We start from the raw sequence: 16538 nt of genomic DNA on the forward strand, positions 1-16538 counted from the left end.
AACTTGAGAAAGTGAAACAATAAGGAAAAACAAAACACAATAATTAATACGTAACAAATTCTTTTATTAAAAATTCTTAGATAAATTTATCACGTACCACATTTCGGGTGATCCTCCTCAGATCTAACGATTTGTTGTCTCAAGAGAAAGTAAAGGTTGAAAAGTGGAAATAAGGAAGTGAAATAAAATCAGCCTGTGTGTGTGTATGTTAATGACCCTCCCGAGAGAGTCATTATGCTAATAACAAAATCTGTTTCATCACACTAGTTCACAACAAGAATCCGGCAAATCAAATACAAAAGCGAAATATTGTGTATAATCTTGTCGGTTTTCTTGATACTTGAGCTCATTATTTTAGAGTGAAGACATGCGGTCAGTGATCGTGCGTTCGATCCACGGACAGGTCTTTTTTGCCTAAGCGCTAATTTTCGGGGACATACACACACCAACACCGGTTGTCAAGCGGTGTTGTGGGATAAACACAGACACAAACATTCATACACACACAAATATTATACTACAGGCTTCTTTCATTTTCCGTCTACCAAATCCACTCACAAGGCTCTGGTCGGTGCGAGGCTATAGTAGAAGACACTTACCCAAGGTGTCACGCAGAGGGAGCGAACCCTGAATCAAGCTTCTTACCACACAGCCACGCCTGTTTTGGCGAAAGTTTTCTTCCCATTTTGTAAAAAATTATTTCTTGAATTCTTGACCAAATATTCCAAAATATAACGCTGTGTATCGTATGCACCGACGAAAGGCGCTATAATGGGGGGGGGGGGGGGGGTTGTATAGTAAGTTATAGAGATGTATAATAATAATTATTATATTAATAGTAATATTTATGAGACCCTATAGAGAATGGATTTTTTTCCTATTATTTTAATAATTTGTATATATATTTTTTATTATAAATGCAAAACAACACCATGGAGGAATCGACGTAAGCTTAAATAATAAACCGTAATACGGCGAGGGATTGCTGTATTCATTAAGGCCAGGCTACTTGGTGAAGACTTTCTTAATGGGGATGGTGGGGGGTTATTAGACGTTATTCTTGAGGGGTACTTCGTAGGCATCACAAACATGGCATTGGCTGTAGCATGTCATTGAGTACCCTTTCCATCTGAGAATGAGAACGGCACCTTCTGCCAAACTGATTCAGTCGATGCCAGAAAACGGTTTTCTCGGCGTCCCAGAGTCTCTTCCTTTATTCTGATTTTTAAAAAAAAAAGTTCTTAAATCCTGTTCAAGAATTAAAGTATGGCTATGTGTGCCGGAAGCTGGTTTTGGTTTCATTTCGTTCCAGTTTCGATCACATTGCGTAGCGGAATTGGGGAAGTGGTTCTACCATAGTCTGAATTCAACGAGAACTTTATAAACGGAATTTGCTGAACGGAAACTATGTAGAAGCCAAACATACATGCATAAATGCGGATGGGATAGAAGGATGTTTGTTATTGCATCAAAGAAAATTACCTTATGGTATTTGGTAATACCCCATTATGCCAAGGTAGAGTTTGCCTTACCTTTTTCCGTAGTCGATCAAAAAAAAAAAAAAAAGAAAAAGGAATAGAAGTTTTAGTGTTGTTGATGTAATTGCTAAAAAAAAAAGTCGAAGATGGTGTCCAGGAGGGCCGAGTTCGATGACTGAAATCAGAAAGAAACAAAAATAGATTAAAAACTATTAACATTCCTGAAAAATGGAAAACGACGACAATTTCAAATCCAAATCCAATTAACTTCAAATATATTAAGAGAAGGAATAACCCATCACATTTCTTATTTCTTCATTGTCCACAAGGGGCTAAACATAGAGGGGATAAACAAGCACAGACAAAGGGGTTAAGTCGAGTAGATCGACTCCAGTGCGTAACTGGTACTTAATTTATCGACCCCGAAAGGATGAAAGGCAAAGTCGACCTCGGCGGAATTTGAACGCAGAACGTAACGGCAGACGAAATACCGCTAAGCATTTCGCCCGGCGTGCTAACGTTTCTACCAGCTCACCACCTTCACCAACCGAAGGTGAGCGCTTGTCAAAAAAATCAAGGCAGAAAGGGTCTACGGCTGTGAAAAACCTCTGGTTTATTTTGGTCTATTCAGGTATATTCAGTCCTACTTCACTCAATGTGTCTTTCATTTTCTTAAGTCAGTAGAATATTTGTAAGAATCCATTTTTAGCTTAAATTGCAGTTTGATTCAACGCGTCGAATCTCTTCTTCGTGAGTCGGTTGTAGTTTCAGATAGTTTGAAGTTCTCAATCTCCTAACACAAGAATATATTTGAATGTTCAAAGTTTGTATTTATTAGTTAATACTAATGAATTTGTATTTAATATTTCAGAGTTGATCCCTTCCACTGTTCATTCACGGTTCTCATTCTCGTATGGGAATGTACTTTCGGAGTTCGTCGGCAATTATCACAGCGAAATTTCTTCAATCTTTTCTATCGTCTTACATCAGTGACCTTCCAGAATGGATTTCAACTTTGGATAGAAAAAAAAACAGAAGAGAGAGAGAGAGAGAGAGGATAGTATTTGTGTGTAGGCGGGGAGATCCTGGGATTGAAAGGTAGATGACCGAGAGACGGTGGTGGTGGTGGTGGTGGTGGTATTGAAAGAGCAGGCGTCATTGACATTGAAATTGGAAGCCAAAGAATGCCATTGAAATCTGAAGCTTTTATAAAAGATCAGTAAAAACCTGAAGATGAAAAAAAAAGACAAAAACAAAACCCATTGATTTCGAAATGTTTTCAAAAAGTCCGTTGTTGTTTGCCATCATGGCGGGCGGCTTGCAAAATGTATGTCAGCTTTTATCTTATCATCACATCTGAACTTCTTTCTTCCCATAAACTCCCGTTCACCACCACCCTCTTTCACTCTCTCTCTCTCATCCTTTTCTCATTCTATTCCTTCCTCTTTCTCTCTAATATTTCTTTTTCATACTCTCTTCTTGCGATCCCTGTGTAGCTGTAGGAATTTGTAGATATATTTGCGTGTATGTGTGTGTGTCTGCGTGGATTTAGAAACGCTGAATGTACCAACGTTGTCTTAAAATGAACAAAACACGTGATACAATTAAAACATACGCATTTAATTTCACGCGCACGCGCACATAGGCACACAACCGCACACACGCTTGGCGACATTTTGTCCGTCTTTGCGTTCTGAGTTCAAATGCCACCAGGGTCGATTTTACCTTTTGGGGCCGATAAAATAAGTACCAGTTGAGGACTGGGGGGGGGGGTCGATGTGTTCGATTTAGTCCCTTCCTCGAAATTGCTGGCCTTGTGCCAAATTTTGAAATCAGTATTAAGATGACGATGATGATGACGAGGAGGGGGAAGGAAGAGGATAGTAATGGTGACGACGGTGGTGATGATGATGATGATGATGATGATTTTGTAGTTGTTTAACCCCGACTCAACCATGGTCCACTCGTCTCATGAGGGAAGCCTCACCAGTCGCCATGTTTCCTAGTTTCTCAGACACGCCGTCGTTAGGAAGACATTATCCAATGTACTGTTTGTTTTTAATAGGCTAAAAGAGGGAGATTTAGCTACTACTTTCTTTCGCAGGTAGAGTGACGACGAGGAAAATAACGCGTTGGACCTTATATGACGAGGAGGAGGAGGAGGAGGAGGAGGAGGAGGAGGAGGAGGAGGTACCAAAGTAATATTTTCAATGCATTAACGCAAGCACCACCACAAGAAGAAGAAGAAGAACAACAACAACAACAACAACAAGATTATGATGAGAAATTCACTTCCGTATCTGAGAACATTTTAGTAAGTTGCTTATCAGAGTGAGTTATGGAACAGTAATTAAGGAGTAGCACTAATCACACACACATGTAGGAACCACACACACACACACTCACAGGTAAACATATATATATGTATATGTATGTGTGTATATATATATATATATATATATATATATATATATATATATATATATATATATATATATATATATATATATATATATATGTATCGTTATTAATCCAAACAAGTGGAGGAATACAAGAAATGAAGTTGAAAATGCACAGAGCGTACATTAGAATTAATTAGAATTGAATTATATATATATATATATATACATATATATATATATATATATATATATATATATATATATATATATATATATATATATATATATATATATATATACAGGTATACAGACATGTACACACACTTTAGAGTTTGTTGCTAGTTATGAGCGTTGGGATAGAATCGACATCAAAACGCGGTGGTGTATTCCTACCACACATTGACTTCCACTAATATTTGATATTTCATATATTTTCCCTGTTGCTTGTTGGATTCTGTTTTCAAAGCTTCCTTCATTATCTCTCCCTCCGTCAAGGCGGCGAGCTGGCAGAATCGTTAGCACGCCGGGCGAAATGCTTAGCGGTATTGATTGGATGTGAGGTGCTGATTGGTGGGAGGACATTTATTGCTACAGTTGGGATAACGGCTTCCAGTTTTGGTCGGTATATTGGGTCAAACTAACGGAAGGACTGGACCCTAGCTACATTTTTGGCATGAAAAATTGAGATTTCGTCCAGTTGAAAAAAGTTTACATCAAAATTTGTAGCAACGTTATAGGAGAGTAAGTAGCGCCACCAATCAAGTTTAGATGTAAAAATACTTTTTTTTATTTTAAAAGCAAAATATATTAATCTTAGTTTCAATGACAGAAGAAAGTGTGGGGAATTTCATAGTTCTGTTCCAATGCAACAAAAATTTCTATCAAAAAAGTTGTGAGGTAAAATAACAGGAAAAGAAAAACATAAGGCAAAAAATTGGATTTAAGTATAATTAACTTTTTTATTTTAAAAACAAACTATATTTTAATTAAGCTTAAATGATGGAGCTCAATTCGAGGAATTTCATGGTATCAATCTCGTGCAACGAAGTTTTAAAAGAAAAAAAGTTAATTTGTGGTTGATAATATAGTTGTATACTTTTTTATGAATATTGTTCTAGGGGACTTTTAAAATATGTCACCGGCATCAATGAAGTAAGGAAAAAATTATCAACGTCGCCGCTAATTGACACATTTGACGCATCATTAATTATCATAATAGCATAGCCTGGAAAAAACATCGATTACATTGAAAAATACAAACAAGAGAAATAATATTCTTAAGATTATAAACCTGGAAAAGTACAGGACAAGTAATAACTTGGAAAAGTACAGGACAACTTGTTACATCTGGTAAAGTACAGATGTAATAACTTGTATATATGTATGTAATGTAATCATCATCATGTATTACGTAATGTATGTACGTATGTATATATGTAAGTACGTCTTAGGTATGACAATAAACGACATCCGGTGGTGAGGCCCCAGTTTGGGATTTCTGGAGTTGTAGGGACCGTAGAGTCATCTCTCAGTTACCATGACACCCAGGCGGCACCTGTCAGGATTCCATCTATGAGTTAAAGAGATTTTCCCAGAGACAAAGGACGCTCTCGATATCTTTGACAAACCCGTGAGGAAAGCAGCTCTTCGAGGAGAAAGATATTCTGATGAAAAAATTTGCAGTCCAAATGCATCTTGGCCATGCTTGTCATTGGAACTGGCTCTGGTCACCGAGAGAGGGGCAAAAATGTTGTACAAACTGTTCTCACTTAAACCCAACGACGTGCAAATGTCTTGCTATCATCTCATTTTTTGATCCGTTTTGTATTTTGTAATGTCCCATGGCGATGGGTGCATACGCAGAAGTTTGGGTAAATGTCTTTTATAATAGCTTCGGGCCGACCAATGTCATGCGAAAGGATTTAGTAGACAGAAACTGCGTGGAAGGCGGCGAGCTGGCAGAAACGTTAGGACGCCGGGCGGGATTTCGTCTGTCTTTACGTCCTGAGTTCAAATTCCGCCGAGGTCGACTTTGCCTTTCATCCTTTCGAGGGTCGATAAATTAAGTACCAGTTACCCTGCTCGTCAAATCAAGGTGCAGGTGGCTGAGCACTCCTCAGACACGATCCATACTCTTAACATAGTTCTCATAGAGATTCAGCGTGACATAGAATGCGACAAGGTTGGCTCCCCCTTGAATTACAGGTATTACACATTTTTGCCAGCTGAGTGGACTGAAGCAATGAGAAATAGAGCGTCTTGCTCAAGGACACAACTCGCGACCGGGTATCGAACTCAGGACCTTACGATCGGGAGCCGACTAACCTAACCATTAAGCCACACGCCTTCACATGCACGAATATACGTAAGGGAGCAAGAAGAGTGGAAGGAAGAATAAGAGGAATAACAGAATGAGAGGAATAACAGAATGAGAGGAATAACAGAATAAGAGGAATAACAGAATGAGACGAATAACAGAATGAGAGGAATAACAGAAGAGGAATAACAGAATGAGACGAATAACAGAATAGGAGGAATAACAGAAGAAGAATAACAGAATAAGAGGAATAACAGAATGAGATGAATAACAGAATATGAGGAATAACAGAATGAGAGGAATAACAGAATAGGAGGAATAACAGAATGAGAGGAATAACAGAATAGGAGGACTAACAGAATGAGAGGAATAACAGAATGAGAGGAATAACAGAATAAGAGGGATAACAGAATAGGAGGAATAACAGAATAGGAGGAATAACAGAATAAGAGGAATAACAGAATAGGAGGAATAACAGAATAAGAGGAATAACAGAATAGGAGGAATAACAGTGTGAATGGATCAGAAGAGGAATGAGTTTTAAAATCTGAGAGGAGGAAGAAAGAAAAAAATAAAGGCTGGAAAGAAACCAAGAGATAAAGAGTGGTAAGGAGATAGACTGATAGATAAATAGATAGGGAGAGGTAGAGAGAGAGAGAGAGGGGAGAGAGAGGGGAGAGAGAGAGAGAGAGGGGAGAGAGAGAGAGAGAGGGAGAGAGGAAAAATGAGGAGAGAGATGTGGAAAGGGAGTCGGATGAAAAAAGCCACAAGTATGTTTGTACATGGTATCAACCAGCGTTCTATGAGAAGGTAACGGTGGGAGGTGATGGAATAGTGATGGGGGGGGGGGGGGTTGTAACAGTTCTGTCTCTCTCTTTCAATATCGTTTGGGTTTTTTTTTCTATCTTTTATTTTTTTCACTTCTTTCACTCGTTAGACTGCGGCCATGCTGGGGTACCGCCTTCAAGAATTTTTAGTCGAATGAATATCGATACCGGTGCTTGTTCTATCGCGCCTTTTTGCCGAAATGCTATATAACAGGGACGTAAACAAACCAACACCGGTTGTCAAACGGTGGGGGTGCAAACACACTCACACACGTACACACACTGATATCTGGGTATCATTTGAAAAAAATGTTGGTTTCTATCTTTAGCAGGCCGAGTGAACCCATAGAGGCCACTGTAGTTGTCTATACCGGTATGAAATGGTGCGTCGAGTTGCTTCCCTTGACGCTGGAAGGCGGGGACCCCAGCATGGCCACAGTTTAACGACCGAAAAAAATGAATGAAAATAATCCTTTCTACAATAAGCAGAAGGCCTGAAATTGGGGAGAGGTGGGGGGGGGGGATAGTCGATGACATCTAACCGATGAAGAAAGAACATGTCCGTGTCTCGGGGGCGATTGTTTCGTGTGGTCCTTCGTCATCCGTCCGCGCAATTTTTAAAGAAACAAGGAGAGAGAGAAAAGGAGACAACAAATATATAATATATATATATTCTTTGTGACCATGCTGGAGTACCGCCTTCTAGTCGAACAAATTGACCCCAGAACTTATTCTATCGGCTTATTATGCCGAACCGCTAAGTTACGGGGACGGAGACACACCAACATCGGTTGTCAAGGGACGTGAGGGAACAAACACAGACGCACAAACACACACATATACGAGAGGCTTCTTTCAGTTTCCGTATACCAAAATCCACTCATCTTGCCCAAGGTGCCACGCAGTGGGACTGAACTCGACAACCACGCTTTTGTGTGTGTGTGTCCAACTCCTGCTTAACAACTGGCGTTGGTTTGTTTATGTCCGAGCGACTTAGCAGTATCAGCAAAAAAGACCGATAGAACAAGTACCAGAATTTGAAAAGGATAAGCTTTGGGGTCGATTTGTTTCAGTGACTTCAAGGCGTTGCCCCAGCATGGCCACAATCCAATGACTGAAACAAGGAAAAGATAAAGCACACACATACACAGTGACGCTGAACGTGTAGTAGTAGTAGTAGTGGTAGTGGTGGTGGTAGTGGTGGTGATGGTGGTGGTGGTCGTCATCGTCGTCGTAGTAGTAGTAGTAGTAGTAACAGCAGCAGCAGCAGCAACAGTAGTAGTAGTGGCAGCGGCAGCGGTCGCAGCTGGAGGTGGGGGAGGAGAAGAAGTAAGAGATGCTAAGACAGTGGGAGATTCTAGCAGTCAAAATTGTAATGGTGGCGATGGCGACAGTTGGCCGTAGTGGTCGCGGTGGCTGTCGCTGCGGTAATAGGGCGATATTTAGAGCGAGCGAGAGAGAGAGGGGGAGGGGAAGAGAAAGAGAGAGCTCAATAGCTCTGTACTTTGTACGCCTGTAGGAGTGCTTTGTGTGTGCCTACACCCGTATTTCAAACACAGCCTCTTAGAGTTGTGTTTGTGTAGGGGTATTTATGAGACAAGAGGAGGGTGTGTGTACCCGACTTAGCTCTGCCTACTGTCTGTCTGAGCCGCTCTCTTCTTTCATCCCTCCATCTCTTTCTCTCTCTCTCTCTCTGTCTATTTATCTCTGTATCTACCTCCGTGAGGCCGATAAAGGTATAGCCACCTCTTTCAAGTACCAAGTGGTTCATTAGTTCAACTTTCAAAGTCTTTATACATAAAAATGCATTCCATCAATACAGACACACACACACGTATGTATGTATGTATGTATGTATGCGTGTATGTATGTATGTATGTATGTATGTATGTATGTATGTATGTACGGATGTATGTTTCTATGTAATGGCGCTCATCCATCAAAATATACGTAATTACTGCATATTTTGTTATTGTTTAACTAACAGGTCAGCTCTCATTTTGGAACCCTATGATCAACGGGATTCCAGAGATGACCATCCATCCTCTCTCCTTTTAGATTAAATTAGATTGCCTCGTGTGTACGAGACAGTAGGCTGTTGTTTAAGGGCGAGTTGGTAGCTATTTCTAACTGTCAGGCGACCGTATTTCTATACGTGTAGATGTAATAACACGTATTTATATCGGTATACGAACGAAGACTACGGAACACCCCCACCCCCACCTCACCTTCCCCAATGAATAAAAAGTGTTTGTGAGAGGCGTGAGACGAGACGGAGGAGAGGGAGAAAGAAATAACAGAGTGTTAAGGGGTGTTGCTTACCGAACAGGCAACCTATAGCAACTCATCACTTCTTTCTAAAACCTTACCTATTCTCTGATCCCAGCTTGTGTCGGTTGTCTTCATGTTGGGGCACCGGCGTCGTTTCTTGAAACGAACGAATAATAATAATAATAATAATAATAATAATAATAAATGCCCGGATGCAGTACCAGGCAGTGGCTTTCATGGCTTTTCATCTTAACTGATTGGAAGTGTTATGTACATTGTTTTGTCTTGGTATAAAAGACGGGCTACAGCAAATATTCTGTTCAATACTACAGATTTGCTTGTCAGTTGTTTGACCTTAAACCAGTTGAGCATGTCCCTTGGTGGCTGACGATATGTGCATCTCTGATCACGAGCAGAAGTAGTGGGGGAACATCATAGCCATGTGTTGAAAGGAATTCTTTGGGGTTTGAATAATTCACCTCTGGAAATATTGGTGTTTCGTTCAACCCCTTTAAACAACCCTTATTCAGAGAGCTTTTTAAGCGGGATGAGCTACTCGACTTGAAGAAAATACTAACTGGACCCCACCTGCAATGTCATGCGCTGTTTACCTTGATATGAGATCACCATGTCGCGCACATGTGGTTGTGATGCATGTGCCTGGTGTACCCTTATCAGACGGGTAGTCATGATGGGTATTAATGGACTTCGTATATTTTACCCCAGTGTCACTTTGATGGCATGCACTGCTCTCTCACTCAATAATGATAATAATAATAATAATAATAATAATAATGGTTTCAAATTTCGCCACAGGGGCAGACATTTTGGGGGAGGGGATGAGTCGATCACAACGACCTCAGTGTTGAACTGGTACTTTGTTTATCGACTCCGAAAGGATGAAAAGCGAAGTCGACTTCGGTGATATTTGAACTCGAGAGTGGAAGCAATATTATCGATAATGGCCGAAATTGCGTTTGGCCTTCTGGCCGATAACTTATGAAGAATTGGTGACCTTCTGTGTTTTCTGTTCGTTTGTTTATTTACTACACGTTTTTTTTAATTATATATATATAAGGATGTCATATTTTCCGTTTGCTATTTTTTTTTTTTATTTAATCCTGAAAATATCATTTATGCAACGCACGCACTCATTAATTTTTTACCTATATATATATATATTTGGGTAGAACGTCTAGAAAGAGTGGTTACGAGGAGTGGGGGGAGGAGTGGAAGGAGTGATGTCAGTCATCACAAAAACAGCAGCAGCAGCGGCTTCTGTGACGGTGATGATGAGGACGACGACCACAGCGACTATGGTGGTGGAGATGGTGATGATGGTGATGATGATGGTGATGATGAAATTGATCATGCTAATTGCTGAACACTTGTTGACTTGACACAGGCCGTTTACTCGCTCAGCCAACCAAAGCTTAGAATTATCACCACCACCACCACCACCACCACCATCATCACCACTCCTCCTGGGCCCCAACGCCGCCAGTACCTCCATCATCATCATCATCAGCAGCAGCATCAACTCTTCCACTGGCATCAATGCCTACAATAAAACTGGCGATCCTCTCTTTCAGGAATATTTAGCTAGGCGAAAAGAGTGACCTTTGACCAATTATTTCCCCCGCCCCATTTCCACACCCCTTTCTATTCTTGGTATTGTCATATTTTTTTGTTTACCATTACTTTAAAGGAGGCATTGTGTTCTAGGGGGCCACGTGATTGCCTTTCTGTTTTTTCACTAGGCACGAAAGCTTTTACCAATTGCTCGTACAGGCACCATACACACACACACACTCGTTTGGTGTGAACTTCTGGAAAAACAGAGAACTCGGTACCAAAGTAGAGACTTCGAGCCATGCCTGGCTCATAAGGGCCGGTTTCCCGGTTTCATTGGCGTATAGGTTCCCCACCTGGACGGGACGCCGGTCCGTTGCAAGTGAGCTGCTAATGCAAGAGAGACACAAGCCGCTGCAAAGAGTTTCAAGGAAAAATGTAAGTGAACTTCGCAAAGCATAATTTAGCCTATTAGTCGACTGATGTCTGAGACCGAACAGGTTACGGTATCCAAAGAACTTTAAACTTTGGTGTATTTTTACCACCTAGAAACGGTACGGGTTGTAGTGCAAACAGTAGCAGACAGTGCGGCAGCAGACGGTAACCCGATATGAATACAGCCCGGCCACAGTGGAATGTAAGGAGTTAAAGGACGAAATACATCACCACACACACACACACGTTTGATGACCTCTCCTATCGTATTTGACAGACGAGGGTTGCACAACTTCCAACTGAACAACCTACACAGATGACTTGTTTCTAGTGACCAACTGTATGTGCTGTACATTAGCTTAGACCGTCCATCAAGTAGATATTGCCTGAACAGGTGCGTGCTGTACCCAATGTCAGATGTCGAAGGAAAAGATAAAGCACACACATACACAGTGACGCTGAACGTGTAGTAGTAGTAGTGGTAGTGGTGGTAGTGGTGGTGGTAGTGGTGGTGGTCGTCGTCATCGTAGTAGTAGTAGTAGTAGTAGCAGCAGCAGCAGCAGGGCAATGTGAAATGAAGTGTTTTGCTCAAGGACACAACAGATAGAGAATATATAAATGATTAAAAGAGTATATTTGTGTTCGTATATATATGTGTTTGTATGTATATAGGATAGCTAATTAGCTGTGTGTATTTAATTATGTCCATATATAGACATAATTATACACACATCTAATTATCACTCATACCTTCTCCTCCCCATCTATGATGCTCTTTCGCCCCAAGACAGCCTTAAGACCTGATAACTTTGACATTTCACCAAATGGGGTCTAGTTTACCAGTGGTTTTCAACCCTTTCTTTTTTTTTTTTTGCTTCTATGGACCCCTTTTATCCCTATTTTACTGGGAAAGGACCATTTGATGTTTAAAACATCCCAATTATATTTATATAATCAAATATTAATTGGAATGATACTAAAAGAATAGTTAAAACATTTTGTGTACTTAAGAAATATAATCAATTTATTGGTAATAAATCTTAACACCAACATCTCGTATGGATTTCCAAGGGTCCTAAGGATCCTGGTGGAGGACCACTGTAGTCCAGCCGTGCTCATCACATCTTCATTTTGCACGTCATACGACATTCTACAAAGTGTTTTCCTTCACTTCCTTTCTCTTTTGTAAAAGTTGACAAGCTGAAGGATATTTAGCTGCTATTTCTACACAGAGGAGGCGCCTTCCTATATGTTTGTACGTGTAAAGTGCATAGATTGCTTGCCGTAATTAGTTTTACTCAAATTGCATTTCACCTCCTAATTGTCTGTCTCCACCTCTCTCTCTCTCTCTCTCCCTATATATTCTTCCTCCCCCTCTCCCCTTCCCTCTGCCACCACCTAACTTGTTTACATAGATATGTGAGCTTGTATATTTACGCATACATACATACTTACACACAAGTGTAGACGGTATATATGCGTATACACACACACACACACACAGAAATATAAAAATTATGAACTCAGATATATAGATAAACATATATGCATGCATGTGTGTGGGTGCGTGTACATACACACATCATACATATACATACACACACACACATACGTACACACATCATACATATACATACATACATACAAATACATACATAGATACACACACACACATACATAATACACACACACACACACATACGTGTGTTTTCTTTAGCAAGAGTAGTAATGACGGTGATTTCGGTATTAGTTTCGGCCTGCTAATCCTTCATCTGCTGGAACTTCGAAGTCACTCTCATTACTAATCTTCTTAAACAATAATAAATTTGTACTCTACACAAAGTATCGATTAATCTTTCATTATATCCTCTCTCTCTCTCTCTCTATCTCTCTCTCTCACTCTCTCTCTCTCTCTCTCTCTCTCTCTCTCTCTCTCTCTCTGACCGCTAAATCCACATTTTTTAAACTTTATTATCTTACTGTATATTTTCTTTTATTCATTTCTGTTGAAGAGCGTAGGCTCGAAACGTAAATGACTTTTTCACTTTCTTGTGCGTCAGACTAATACACCTGCTTGTTATTCATACACCTGCCTTCATTTTTTGCTTCTCTATAAATTTCAACTATATATATATATATATATATATATATATATATATATATACATATGTGTGTATATATATATATATATATACACATATGTGTATATATATATATATATATACATACATATATATATATATATACACACACACACATATATATATATACACACATATATATACACACACATATATACACACACATATATATATATACACAGATACATATATAAACATACATATATATTCATACACACACATATATATGTATACATACATATATATTCATACAAACACACACACACAATATATATATATATGTGTACATTTATTTATATATATATATATATATATATATATATATATATATATATATATACATACATAGATATGTATATATATATACGTTAATATAAGCATTTTTGTGCATAATGTATGCTATATATATATATATATATAGATAGATATACATAATGGGGAGGCGCAATGGTCCAGTGGATTCGCGGTCGTAGGATCGCGGTTTCGATTCCCTGACAGGACGTTGTGAGTGTTTATTGAGTGAAAACACTTAAAGCTCCACGAAGCTCCAGCAAGGGGGTGAGGTGGCAAACCCTGCTGTACTCTTTCACCGCAATTTTCTCTCACTCTTTTTTCCTGTTTCTGTTGTACCTGTAATTCAAAGGGGCCAGCCTTGTCACACTCTGTGTCGCGCTGGATCACCCCAAGAACCACGTTAAGGGTGCACGTGTCTGTGGAGTGCTCGGCCACTTGCACGTTAATTTCACGAGAAGGCTGTTCCGTTGATCGGATCAACTGGAACCCTCGTCGTCGCAACCGACGGAGTGCCACGATATTTATATATAATAACCGTTTTATTGCAAGCCACCCACTCCTACCTCTTTCAGCCTGTCGTGTACCTCTTCACCCTCATCCACTCACTACTGCTACTATTTCATACAAGTTCGCTTCCACTGACTAAAAGACTTGTGCTTTTGTTTTGTTTATTCTTTTTGGCGATAATAACCAAATTCTAAAGACTGAACTTTCTTTACACTTATGACCCTTTCCTACGATATTAGCCTAACACCTCCAACTCCCTTTCAATTTCAACTCATTTATCATTTATCTATTTATTGGCACCAATCCCAAATATTTCTGTTTTCTTTTTTTTTTTTGTTTTGTTCCAGCGGATGTATTCAAACACGAAACAACTGTGACTATTTTTAGAAAAACCAAAAAAAGCGAAAACAACAACAACGTCACCCCCTCCCCCGCTCCCGCCGCCGCCACCGTCTGTTTTTCGAAAGGGTTATCTTCTAACAGACACGCCAACACTATCAACTGTTTGATTTTTTTTAGAATTTACGACTAACTTTTTATCTTGTAATACTTTTTTTTTTCTTTCGGTTGTATTTCTGCATTATCTTTTAACCGCGTACCAAATTTATCAAAACAAGCATTAGTATTTCATGCTGACAATGATGATGATGAATGAAAGAACGAAAGTGAATTCCCATTTCTTGTTTTTAGTAAGTGATTAATTAGCAATCAATAAATTAATCTGAGTGGGAGCATACACACACACACACACATACATACATACACACACATATATATGTTGCTATTATCGTTAATTTCAAATTTTTGGCACAAAGCCTGCAATTTCGTAGGGGAGGAGGTAAATTCGATTACGTCGATCCCTAGTATTCAGCTGGTATTTATTCTATCGACCCAAAACGATTAAAGGCAAAGTCGACCGCGGCGGAATTTGAAATCAGAACGTAAAGACGTACGAAATGCCGCCAAACATTTTGTCCGGCGTGCTTAATGGTTCTGCCAGCTCGCTGGCTTATTTATTACTATCTTTATTATTATTCTATATCGATGAAAGAAAACCGAAAACTACAGACAAAATTACTCTGTGATATCTAGTTACGAGTTTCTAGGTTATAAGTTCGAATGCCCGCTGGGTCCTGTTAGCTTTCTATCGTTCTGGGACAGCGATAAAAAGAAATACCAGTCGAGTGCCGACGATTCGAATCATTTCATCATACACCTCTCTTCAAAATTCTGTGGCTTTCTGCCACTGTTAGGAACGATTATTATAATAAATGTTGTTGTTGTTGTGTTTAATTATTACTTGCATCGAATATCTTAGCCTTTTTTTTTTACGCTGAAGAAACTCTACAATCTATGTTTTCATGTAGGAATACACGTGTTATGTGGAGAGATAAAGAAGAGGCACTTACTTTGGCAGTCCCCAAACATTAAAATCCACAGTCAAAAAAGCAAACTTAAAATGTTCGGTAGTTGAAATGTGCCAGTCGGTCGGCAAATAATCTGTGTATAGTGATATCCAGTAGTAGTATTACTACTACTACTACTACTAATATTATTATTATTATTATTACTACTGTCTTACTTGTTGAAATGTCTCTATTGATTGCGCTGACATCTGGTGGGAAGCACGTCTGCAAGGGACGATGGTAGGAGAGTGAAACAGATATGAACGGCTTGTGTATTACACACTGAACCAAATTTGGATTAATAATTAATAAGTAGTCCTCTAAAAGACTTCAAAGTAAGATTCCAGTAATATTTTAACATTTTATAACTTTGTTCGAACCAAACTGCGCGATAAAACATACTTTCGGATTTATTTAATTAGTGTTACACACACACACACACACACGCATACATACATATATATATATATATATATATATATATATATATATATATATATATATTAATTATTATATTATATCTTTTTCTTTTTGAAGGAAAAAATAACCTAACATCTAAAACAGTAGATTCGATTTTGGTCAAGTTCATTTAATATTTCTGTGTTTTTATTTTTAAATGTAATTTAAATCCTCCTTCGAAATGTTGTCTTAGTAAAGAATAATCGAGATAATCTCTCTACTTTTGAACGACTTCTCGCCTCTTCTACCGAACCCTGATAGAGTTAAGTATGTGTAATTGTGTGAATATGTCTGATTTTTTATTTATTTGGTTTGTCTCATTGTATTCCCTTCCTTAATCAGTGTTACGTTCCTCGCTCTCACTCTAAAACTGGTTGGAATATGTAGAACCAGTTTACACATTTATTACTTATAGCTCGTTTTTTTTTT

The 16538-nt window shown here is 39.0% G+C and overlaps 1 protein-coding gene and 1 long non-coding RNA gene across 4 annotated transcripts in view; one reads left to right on the top strand and one right to left on the bottom strand.

Moving 5' to 3' along the window:
• Nucleotides 1-43: 43 nt before the first annotated feature.
• LOC149133969 (uncharacterized) lies at nt 44-15814 on the bottom strand. The gene is made up of 2 exons (XR_016243007.1): nt 15654-15814; nt 44-1653 (listed from the first exon to the last, which is right to left on the bottom strand). It is a non-coding gene; the product is annotated as an uncharacterized LOC149133969 (long non-coding RNA).
• The window catches only part of LOC106871228 (uncharacterized), a 68782-nt gene continuing 67989 nt past the window's right edge, over nt 15746-16538 (top strand). For 2 of the 3 annotated variants that reach the window (XM_089356946.1, XM_089356947.1), the window contains exon 1: nt 15746-15985. The gene's annotated coding sequence lies outside the window, so the exon portion shown is untranslated. Of the gene's footprint in view, nt 15986-16176 lie in introns of those variants that run through there. The other variant, XM_052970345.2, reaches the window with a different exon arrangement.

Source organism: Octopus bimaculoides, chromosome 9 (assembly GCF_046866305.1).
Source record: "Octopus bimaculoides isolate indiv1 chromosome 9, ASM4686630v1, whole genome shotgun sequence".
NCBI classification, from domain to species: domain Eukaryota; kingdom Metazoa; phylum Mollusca; class Cephalopoda; order Octopoda; family Octopodidae; genus Octopus; species Octopus bimaculoides.